Source organism: Pinus tabuliformis, chromosome 4_2, assembly GCF_031772625.1.
Source record: "Pinus tabuliformis cultivar Carrire ecotype Pingquan chromosome 4_2, CPIR1, whole genome shotgun sequence".
Taxonomy (NCBI): Eukaryota; Viridiplantae; Streptophyta; class Pinopsida; order Pinales; family Pinaceae; genus Pinus; species Pinus tabuliformis.
Window position 1 is genome coordinate 560,016,645 of NC_142304.1, and position 12,165 is coordinate 560,028,809.

Consider the following 12,165-nt stretch of genomic DNA (forward strand, 5'->3'; position numbering starts at 1 on the left):
TTCAAAATGATTGTCCGACAGCTCGAAAGGATCCAAGAAAAACCAAGAAACAACCAAAAAAGCCCAAAGGCTGGCAACATACAGAGCCATTGGAAGAAGAGGACATCAAGGAGGATCCACCAGAAAATCACATGGAACCAGAAACTCAAATGGGACAGAAACAAACACAGGAAGCAAAAAACCATTTTACCCATACGGGGCTGATCATAACAGATTTACATCATGAGCTGCAAATGGAAGTAAGTGGCATAAAGAGAACACATAGCTCAGAGGGCTCAGAATCAGACAAAGAACAGCAATTGATCTCCATGGAAAACCAGCTAGCCACAACTACACCCACAGTTGACTCGGGAGGTTGGCGCCGGGTGGAGAAGAAGAAGGGAAGGAAAGAATAGGCTTGCTGGTACATTTTTCATTTACTGTTAGTTTTTGGTTTTTGTTAGGATGAACAGCATAATACAGTGAACTGTCAGCATACCCTGCGTGGTAATGCAGCAAACAGCAACTGTTGATATTCTGTAAAATCTGCTTATTAATGAATATATACTGATTTTTCCAGTGGAAAAAAAAAAATAAATATATATATATATATATATATATATATATATATATATATATATATATATATATAATTTTCATTTTATAATATGATTTTAATCAAATTGAAAAGAAAAATGGGCATAACTACTTTTTTGATAAATATAGACCCTCCATGTTTAATATTACTAAAAATATTCAATGATTATTTTGCAGACATTAAATCTCTACCATCTAGCTATCAATTATGGATAATTAAATTAAAAATTAGAAAACCTATTACAAAATACACTAGCCTATACCCAGAATAATAAAATTCTATTTTTTATTCATGATGGAGATTACCATCTATATATATGAATCCAAATTTGGGTCAATCTGCCTTACTTTAGAATATATAATTGGCTTTGGGATCCAGAAAAATGACACCATCAAATAAGTCTTAATAAAAAAATTATATATTAACTATGTTGGACACCTAATTCGCTAAGGGTTTGTGTGGAATGTGAACAATCACTAGGGTCCAATAGAACACTTGGTATATGAACACCAAGGGTCACAAGGAAATGTATATATATTCATTTTTTTGTGAATAAATGCAATGTCATGATTATCTTATATCTTGTCTCCATTTATGTGTGTGTTAAAAATTGTATCATAGCATGTTAATTTTGGCCCTGCTCAAATTTCTGCATCTGGTTTTGTGGCCTTTGTAGTACAAAGCGCTACTCCTTACATTTTGCGCCTTTTAGAATGTGTGTAATAAAAGAGGCCCATTACCTCTTCTTCGCCCTGTTACTGGTGCATACCTTCCCCTCTACCAGCGAAATTTGAGTTTCCTGACTATCATTCTCTATCCACCAAAAAAGAGAAGACAAGTGTTTTCAAGTCAACCTTTCTACTATTCTGGTTTGTTTGGCATATAACACCTACCTTAACATAGTAAATATATTGTTTCAACTTGTCGTGCTACGTAGTACCTATTATCTCTCTGTCAACACTGCACTTGTTTCTCTATTGATTTTATGCGCCCCTACTCCATACCGTTAAAATAAAAGGAAAAATGTTTAGTTGTCATGTCCCCTCTCATCATCTCATGACGTAGATATCCTCAGAAAAATATCCTTTTCTATGGCATCACTTCCATTGCCTCCAAACTAAGGAGATGGGAGTTCAAGTGAGAGCAAAGAAACTGAATCATTGTAGCCTTGATGTGTGAAGCAAAGGGTAAGTCCTTTTGATCTAGACCTATGTTAGTGTCTTCCTCCCGAGTCGCTTTGTGTTATATAGTTAATGACACTAGATACCTTTGACATGAAACTCTAGGGAGGGACATTGTATTTATTTAATTTAATTATTCCTAAATCTAATATTTGCAAAATTTATTTCTATCATTTTTTAATCTCTAATTTTATTTATTTATTGATGTATCACGATATATATTATATGAAATTATAAAATGAAGGAGCATGAGATAATATTAATCCGAATTTATTTAAAATTATATAATAACACTAATAATTATATTAAAACACTTCAAATTTAATTTAATTATATACTTCAATAATATAACATCTATGCAGCCCTAAGGGATAGTTCAGTTGGTCAAGTTCCTGTTGCTAAGCTCTTCACCTATCAGGAGGTCACGAGGTCAAATCTCTTCGACGACCTTGGGGTTAGGCCTTGCTAGTTTGGCCAATGAGTAGATCACTTCAGGATGAAATTAATACATGTCATCTCATTATCATTATTAATTATTATACATACATATATATATATGGAGTGAATTCTATTAGCTTTCAAAATTTTATGTATAAAATGAAATAAAAACAAATATAATCACGAACAAATTATAGAAGCAATTAGACAACATGAAAAACACCACAAAACATGTCATCTCATTATCATATATATATATATATATATATATATATATATATATATATATATATATATATATATATATATATATATATATATATGGAGTGAATTCTATTAGCTTTCAAAATTTTATGTATAAAATGCGATAAAAACAAATATAATCACGAACAAATTATAGAAGCAATTAGACAACATGAAAAACACCACAAAATTCTTTGGATACCTCGAAGGGAGTGAATTCTATTAGCTTTCAAAGTTTTATGTATAAAATGCAATGAAAACAAATATAATCGTGAACAAACTATAGAAGCAATTAGACAACATGAAAAACACCACAAAATTACATGTCATCTCATTATCATTATTAATTATTATTTTATATATATATATATATATATATATATATATATATATATATATATATATATATTTATATATATATATATATATATATATATATATATATATATATATATATATATAATAATTAATAATGATAATGAGATGACATGTAATTTATATATATATATAAAATTACAGGTCATCATTATATTATATATATATATATATATATATATATATATATATATATATAGAGTGAATTCTATTAGCTTTCAAAATTTTATATATAAAATGCAATGAAAACAAATATAATCATGAACAAATTATAAAAGCAATTAGACAACATGAAAAGCACCACAAAATTCTTTGGATACCTCGAATGGAAATTCCAACAATCGAGCTTGATTAGTAATTTAACCAAACTAGCTAGGCTCATGGTCGTGGAGGCCACACTAGCTCAACCCTTGGAAGCACCTCACAATGAACATTAATAAGCCTATTTATAGGCTTCTTTCCATCCAAATATAATTTACTTAATACGATGGGACACACAACTATGTGCCTGAAACCACGGGTTGTAGACTATCATTCCTTAGTCAAGGTTAATCCTAACAGAAAACAAAAGATCACATCAGGATTACAAAAATTCACATTGATCTCTCATAAGAGAGATTAGGCCATAACAAAAATTGTACACGCTGAAGAGGAAAGAGGGAAAAATCCAAACTAACAAAGCTTGCTTCCAACAAGCCTAAATCTATATAATGGCCTAGTTGGCCTTGCAAAAACACAACTTCAAAAGTAGAAACATGAACTAAACCCATAAATTTTTTGAAAAAAGGGGATCTAAATTCGAGCTTGCCACAAGGATAAGATCTACCTAATATTTAGTTGTTGTTGATGGGATGTCAAGATATTGTTTGATACCTTCTAATCTACATTCAATCCTCTCTAACATTCTATTGTAATCCCTCAAGTGCTGATACATGTAATCCAATGATTGAAGTGTGTTGATCCGGGATTCATGGTGTCCATAAGAATACATCCGATCAGGAATTTTGTCTACCAATATATGTCTAGCGTTTACATATATTAAATAAACATTCCACATATATTTCCTACATCAATAATCCATTATGTCCAATGAACATTAACTTTAGTCTGAGAGGTGAGTTATGTGAAAATATGCTTCCCCTAATACCTAGCCACTTCCGCTTGCATGTGAGCTAATATCTACTCCCTATATCTATTTACAAAACCTTATATTTAGACATCATGATGCGTATTTGTTGTATAGACACTCGACTTGTAATAGGTAGCCCTTCTTCTTACTCTCTTTGTCAAGGCATTTTATAGAAAACATGTGAAACGTGGGATGCAAATAGAAATTAACACTATACAAAGTGAACATCTTCAACAGCAAGCTAGCTCACTCTATCACAAACTTCAATATGAGAGGTCTCATATTACACTTGCATGTACCCCATACTATATAGAAATTGACTCACGAATGGAATTACAATATCCCACTCCATGTCAGTTTTTCGACCCTAAACACTAACACGTTCACACAATCATCCTTCAATCTCATTTATTCCAAGTCCCATAGCTCGCAAGAATATACACTAGCACCACCCATCCTGTTTTAAAACATGGGTGCCTATGGGCAACTGACATCCAGCTGGCCTTGAGAGGGAATACATCACCAACAATAAAGGAACTTTAGAGGTCATGGTTACTGCCTTTAGTAGCTAATATAATTATTAGTATAAATTTGACAACACCAAAAACTAGGAGATAATGAATAAGAGAAGCTTCAATGAATATGTTCCAATTATCATATCCTGATCCAACACTCTTCACCAAGCTAGCATAGGGATGTGATTTCCTCATCCTCCGCCAATTTTCTCATTGAGCGACTGATAGTGGAGGGGCAATAGAATTACTCAATAGCCGCGTGCGTCAATGAGCACAAGCCAGCAGACAGCCCGTGATACTGATAAGGTGTTGTCTTTTTGTTTTAAAACAGAATGAGGGCCACAAGCTGTTTTTTAATTGAAGCAAAAGTGTTTCCGCAGCGTCCTCCGCTGATAGTCGTTGTCGCTGCTTTGAATCCTATCAAAAATAAAAAAGAGCCAGAGAGGCCTGTTAGCCTAGCCATACAGCAAAAGGCCATACAGTAAGTACGAAAGTCAAAGTTTTATTGGTGGTCATACTTTTTGAAGGTCACGTGGGCCATGCTGAGTCAAAATTTGCCTGCATAATCAAGTCAAGGAGTCACCGGGTTTATTGGTGGTCATACTTTTTGAAGGTCACGTGGGCCATGCTGAGTCAAAATTCGCCTGCTTAATCCCAAGTCAAGGAGTCACCGGGTTTTTTTATTGAAAAGTTTTTTATTACCAGTTTTTTTTTCAATATTTTGTTATGAAAATTCGATAATATTTTGATAAATTCTTGCAAAGATTTTTGTAAATCCATTTGAAAATTTTGAATGTCTCAATCAAACAGCCACACATGGGGCATTGGATGATCCAAGAACAACAGACACTTCTAAACAGCAGCTAAATGGGCCCAACACATGAGTAACAGTAACTAAATAGGCCCAACACGCCTTTTTTTTTTCCATGACTTTTTGATGTATTTAAAATTTTTACACGGTATATTTATGTCCTATTTCTTTGACAAAGTTATCAGATGAGTCTCCCAACTTTTATAGTTTATATTTTTAATAACACAAAAGTGGCATGACCACATATGCTTTCAGCATTTACATGTAATTCTCAAGTCATTTAATGAAAATTACTATTTTTCCTTCCGAAAAAAACAAAGCTGCGGACACAATCAGACACCATCAAAATACATGACTGTCAAATAATTTATTTATTCATAAGAAGTAGATAGCGGGGCGTTGCACATCATCGAACAAATTAGCAATATAGCTACAAAGATGAGCCTCTCTAGCTCAGCTTAGAGAACCCTGAGATATTAGATGCAACGGTATTGCGCAGTGCAGTAGAGTAGTCGATACTAGAATGGGTACTGCTCGTAGCGCATGAAACAGTCAGTGAGTTGAACCTGAGCACCGATGGCATTGTTGCAAATGCCCCCGATGCGGACGCTGAGGTCAATAAGGCAGGCCTGGCAATCAGACTGTGAAAGTTGCCCATTGCAGATTCCTTGCCCGTACGCAGCAGGTGAGCCTGCACTCGACGTCTTGTAATTGTAAGCGTTCAAGGGGGTGTTTCGCTCCAGATCTACGACCAGGTTATAGAGAGTATCAAAGAAAGGACCTCCGCTTGGGATAATATTGAGGTTACACGCATACGAGACTAAGTCTGTATTCAAACTCAGCTCACCTGCAACACTACCCACGACGACGACTAGTACCACTACAGATAATGGAAGGCCAAATGACCCAACCGCCATGACTGCCAAAAGCGAAATAATCTCACTTCTAATAAACCCTTCAAATGGCAAACCTTACTGGGATGCTTATCAGTCTGTGCCTCCATTTTATAGGCCTCGCGGAACATGGTTCCGTGGGTAGGATAACCCCCGTCACGTAAACGATGATGTCGGATAATGTCACGCGTTGTGAGTGGAGAGAAACAAACAAAAGCTTCATTTCGTTCACCGTCATCAGAGGAGGGGGATATGTTACATGCTTCGAGTATATCATTAAATAAATTATAATCTTATATATTTCCTTAGTACTATACGTTTTGTCAAACATGCCAATTCACGCATAAAATAAAATAAGCTATGTGCAGTCATTAGCCATGAAATTTCATTTTTTTTGGCCATTCAAGTGAAAATATAAGACATTTATTTGTTTGTCATCTTCATCACTCTACATTTTAACATTTTATGCAGATTTGAAAGTGTGAAAATCTTTTACATTTTTATATAAATATTTCACTATCATAATTTTTATTTATTTATTTATTCTATTTGATTATAATTTTTTCTATAATAAAAATCTAATTCAAAAAATATTCCTAGAGAAATTCGTCAGGTGCCTGAGTACTTAATTTGTGAAATAATCAATATTTTTTTTTTAAGATTTTAGTGTTCAAACCCTCTATTTTGGGTATTGCTGGAGCAGGTTGCGGATTATACCATCCAGGATTTAAATTTGACGGGTGCCGTTGCCCATCATAGAAAATTTTCGATTTTCTGATATGCCCGTAATTTTGACATTTTCCTAAATTATTTGCTAGTCAACTCTGACGTCTTTATTTTATATTTTGCTGTATTTTACGGTTAGAAATGAAAAAAAACGGGCATACGGGCGTAAATTTTAAAGCCTGATCGGAATGTTGAAGATAGATTGAAAACCAGAATTGCTACACCATACCAGGAAGCTGGAGGGTCTTATTGTATGGCATTGAAATAATGACCTAATTAATACTAACCACATTACTAATACCATACCAACGACATTGAAACAATTCGTTATATTTAACTAATAACATACCAATCAGGCCGCACAAGAAACTCTGAATCTGTCTTGCAAGGTCTAAGGTGAACACTTATCCATGCTCTGATTTATGATGTGTATCACATGAATTTAAGTTTTCATCCGACAGCACGCCATAATTCAAGTGTAATTTTAATATATCCTTGTCAAATAAAGGCTGCAGCAGACAATACCTGCTACCACCCATCAAATTCCAGGCCTACATGTATTACCCACCATGATAGCAATAATGAAGACAATAATAATATTATTGAATGGCATCGTGTGTTCGTAGTTACTATGTATATGGCCTAATGCATACATATGTATATTTTTCAAATGAATACAATATTTATTATCTTAATATACATCATCTAAATATATATTGTAGTGATTTATTTGATTAAAATATTGGTTTAATAATAAAATATAAAACGTGTTTTAAATATTGATTAATTTATTACAGTAGATTTTTTTGAAGTCTTATAACTATTAATTATATAAATTGAATGAGATCGTTAAGGCAACTTTATATTTTTAATAAAATTATTAATTTATTTTAAATTATTATTAATTTTTTTTAAGATAGACTTATTAAGCATTATGTTATATAAAAAAAGTAAGATAACAAGTTTATGTGTTATTCATTTGTCATTAGAGAAACGAGACTGCAAAATTGACTTAATCCACTTAGAATTTTCATAATTGTAATAGAAGTTACTACAGGGCCATATGCTACATGGTATCATTAATTTTGCAACTAGGGTCAAATTTCACATTGAACATCTCAGATTATTGAGATGATGCTTGCATTAAATTCCTCTTTTCGAGAGGACCAAAATCAACCTAAAGATCACCTAATTTGGTTAAGCAGAAGTTAGGTTTTGAATTATTTTATACATACATTCATTATGGAATGGGTCCGCCCTAATGACATGGGTAACTACTTGGGTTACCTTAACCCGAATTAAACCCTCAGGAAAGCCTATCAATAGAAGCAATCTCAAGTTCATTTCATCACATTGAATCAAGTCATTTTCTATTCTTCTCTTTTGTCTTGGCTCGCACATGTTCGACAGAAGGAGTTTGCACACGGGTCTGAAATCACATGCGCAATGTTCACTTTGAGTTAGGGTTTTCTGGGTCCCTTGACACCAGCAAAAAGTGGATAGGAGAGCGTCTAGAGAGCCCTAGATGCTGGTTGATATGCTTATGAGAGCATCCAGGGGTTCAGAGTTAGATCGGGCTGCATTGGTCCTTGAACGCTCGCACATAGTGGTCCTCGGAGCATCCATACCATCTCGGACGCCTGCACAACAACTGTAAGGGACCGTCCAAGGGTTTCTGGTGTGTTTTACTACAGACACACGCACAGAGTCTTTTTGAGAGTGACAAAGTAGTCACAGTGGTCGTCACAATGTGTCTGAGAGAGCGTCCTAGCTGTTTCGGACACACGCAAATAATTTTGATGAGAGCGTCCCTGGTTCAGATCTAGGGTTTGACATATTGGCTTCAGTTGGCTTCAGTGATTTGGTGGATCTGGGTTTCTCTTTGTTGTTATACAAATAGATTTTTAGATCTGATCTATTAGTATCTACTACAAATATATGTATTTGGGCTCATTGTACTCTCTACTGAAATATTTTTATGAAAATCTATTAAAGAATAAGATTTGAAAGGGTTTCCCCCTTGTGGGGTTTTTACTTGGTCTTGGACCAATTCACTGTCTCATATGGTTGTGTTATTATCTTCTTTGTCACTACATACTGCCAATAATTGGATGTATTGTTAATAAAGAAGTAATTTGGGCTAAAGTAATTGATACAACATAGAACAATTAGAAAATTTAAGATGGTATCAGAGTTAAGGATAAGGGCAAGCCCAAGAGAACACAAGTGTTAAAGCCCTCAAATTTTCAGAACGCAGATTGCCTAGTCAAGGACAAGATTTCATCCTCTTCCTTCAAGGACCATGAAAAGTTGGGTGATGCATCAAACTTTAATGCATGGAAAGTGAAATTGGAGATCATAGATGACAATAATGATGTGCTAGAATACATTCAAGGAAGGATGCCCAAGCCTCCAGAAAATTCTTCTGCTTCCCTCAAGAACAAGTACAAGAAAGATGATTCCAAAGTAAAGCAAATCATAGTTGATGGTTTACCAGATCATTTACTTGCATACCTTGGGAATATAAGAAAGTCTAAATATATATATGACAAGATAGTCGACATGCATGAAATCAACAACTAGAATGAGATCATCACCTTGAAAGATCAACTCAAGGAAACTAAGATGAAAAAAGGAGAAGTTGTCCAATCCTACATTATGAGGATCTCTAGCCTTAGAGATCAATTGCAGAGAGTTGGAGAAAATGTGCCTGACAGGGAGTTAGTAGTTGTGACTCTTAGAGGTCTACCTCCTACTTGGGAAACGTTCATTACTACAATCAGCAACAACCACGTCCTTCCGTCATTTGATGAAATTGTTGGGAAGCTCAATGAAGAAGAATCAAGGATGATAGTAATATGAAGGATTCAAAAACATGAAGAGGGAGAGCCCACTGCATATATCACTCATGCCAAAAGGAAGAAGGCATAAGGAGGTCCATCAAGGAAGCCTCCTTCTAAAAATACAAAAGGAAGAAATCAAAAATCATTGTCTCATGTTGAATGCTTCAATTTCCATACGAAGGGTCATTATGCATGAGACTCTCCCGAGAAAGGAAAGAGGTCGCGCTACAACACTAGAGGAAACTACAATAACAAAAGAAGAAAAGGCAATCAAAGAAATAACTGTGACAAAAGATATGAAAGAAGAATAAGAGACTTCTCAAAGGACCGTGAAGAAGATCATCCTCCTCAAAAGAAGTCAAGGGCTCCCAGGTATGAAATTAATGCTCTAATACATTCTTTTTTCTGCTCCTACTAGTTCTTCTCCACTCGATTCATGGGATAGTTGGTTGGTTGATAGTGTGGCCACACATCATTTCTTCGGTTGCTAGGAAGTTCTCTCTAATCTAGTAGAGAGGGAGACTAAGCTAAAGATCATTCTTGGAGATAACTCCACTCATCTCGTGAAAGGCTTTGGGTCCATCATATTTCAATTGAATTCTTGGGAATCAGTTCTGCTTCATGATGTTATGTATGTACTAGGATTGATGAAGAATCCAGTATCTATATCCACATTGGAAGATAAATTGATGAGGGTTTCTTTGATCAAAGGGAAATTTTTTACTTGGTATGATGATTCACCTATGAGATATGCATTGACATTAGGATTGACATTTGAAGAAATCTGTAGAGTCAATGGAAGACATCTTCTAGAATTGGTTCATAACACCAATCATATAAGTGATTTATGGCAATGCAGACTGACTCATCTTCACTATGATGCACTTCCGAAGTTTAAGAAATTGGTCTCAGGTATTCTCGATGTTCAATCTCATCATGATGGAGTTTTCCCAGGTTGTGAAAGTGGAAAGAAAACAAGGGGACCATTTCCCTCTAGTAAGAACAAGACAAATGGAATTCTCCATCTCATTCATTCCAAAATATGTGGTCTGATTCCTGTACATTCTATTGGTGGTCATTTGTACTACATCACCTTTACTGACAAATTCTCAAGAAATACATGGATATATTATCTTAAGAACAAGGATGAAGCCTTGAAACATCCAAAGAATTCAAATCCTTGATCGAAAATTAATCAAGAAAGAGAATCAAATTCTTCAGGTCCCACAATGGAGGGAAATACATGTCAAAAGAATTTATAGAATTTTGCAAGAAAGACAAAATGAAGAAGGAAATGATTGTGCCATATACTCCTGAACATAATGGTCTAGCTGAAAGGAAGAACATGTCTATATTAGAAGCTACCCATGCTATGATCCATGATCAAAAGGTGCCAAAGTACTTTTGGGCCGAAGCTACTTCTACTATTGTATATGTTCAAAACAGTGTGCCTCATCACGCATTAGAAGACAAGACTCCTAAATAAATATTCACAGGTATCAACCCTGATATCATCCATCTTCGTCTATTCGGATGCCCCATATATTTTCATGTGTCAAAGGACAAAAGGAATAAATTGGAAGCTACAAGAAGAAAATGTAGGTTTGTGGGTTATTTTGAAAATTTTAAAGCATATAGAATTTATATTCCTGGTTAGGGGAAGGTGAAAATTGGTAGGGATGTAACATTCGATGAAGATGCAACCCTTGGAAAAGCAAGATATCTTCCTCTACCTCCTCCTCCCAAGGAAGAGAATGATGACTAGGATATTCTAGATGGTCCTTTTGTACCTAAATCTAATATTAATGATGATCCCATGGAGTCTATGGATCCATTAGATCCACCTCCAAGTGATCCTCCTACTAGAAAGAGGCCACTTTGGCTCCATGATACTTTACAGGATTTTGAAAGAAATGTCCCCACCCGTAGATCATTCAGAGAAAGTAATCAACCATTCATGTATCTGGGATATCTTGCATCCATGAGCACTATGATTCATGTGGAACCGTCCTCATTCAAAGAAGTTGTAAAAGAACAAAGTTGGAAGGATGTTATGGTTGAGGAATATGAATTAATTGTGAAAAATGATGTATGGGATGTTATACCTAGACCGAAATGGAAGTCTACTGTAACTTCAAAATCTCTATTTAAGATCAAGCATGGAATGGATGGAAACATTGAGAAATACAAAGCAAGGTCCATAGCTCTAGGATTCTCTCAGAATTAGGGAGAAGATTATGATGAAATATTTTTTCTTGTGGCTTGATATACAACCATCCGTTCTATAGTTTCCCTTGTTGCAAGTCAGGGATGGACTCTTCATTAGATGGATGTAAATACTACATTCCTTCATGACATGTTACAGGAAGAAGTATATGTTAAACAACCACAAGGATTTGAGGTGGAAGATCGAAAAACAAATGTTTGCAGGTTC

The 12,165-nt window shown here is 34.7% G+C and overlaps 1 pseudogene; it reads right to left on the minus strand.

Moving 5' to 3' along the window:
- Positions 1–5,787: 5,787 nt before the first annotated feature.
- On the minus strand, positions 5,788–6,186 carry LOC149170491 (antifungal protein ginkbilobin-like protein 1 pseudogene; annotated as a pseudogene).
- Between the last annotated feature and the right edge of the window lie 5,979 nt (positions 6,187–12,165).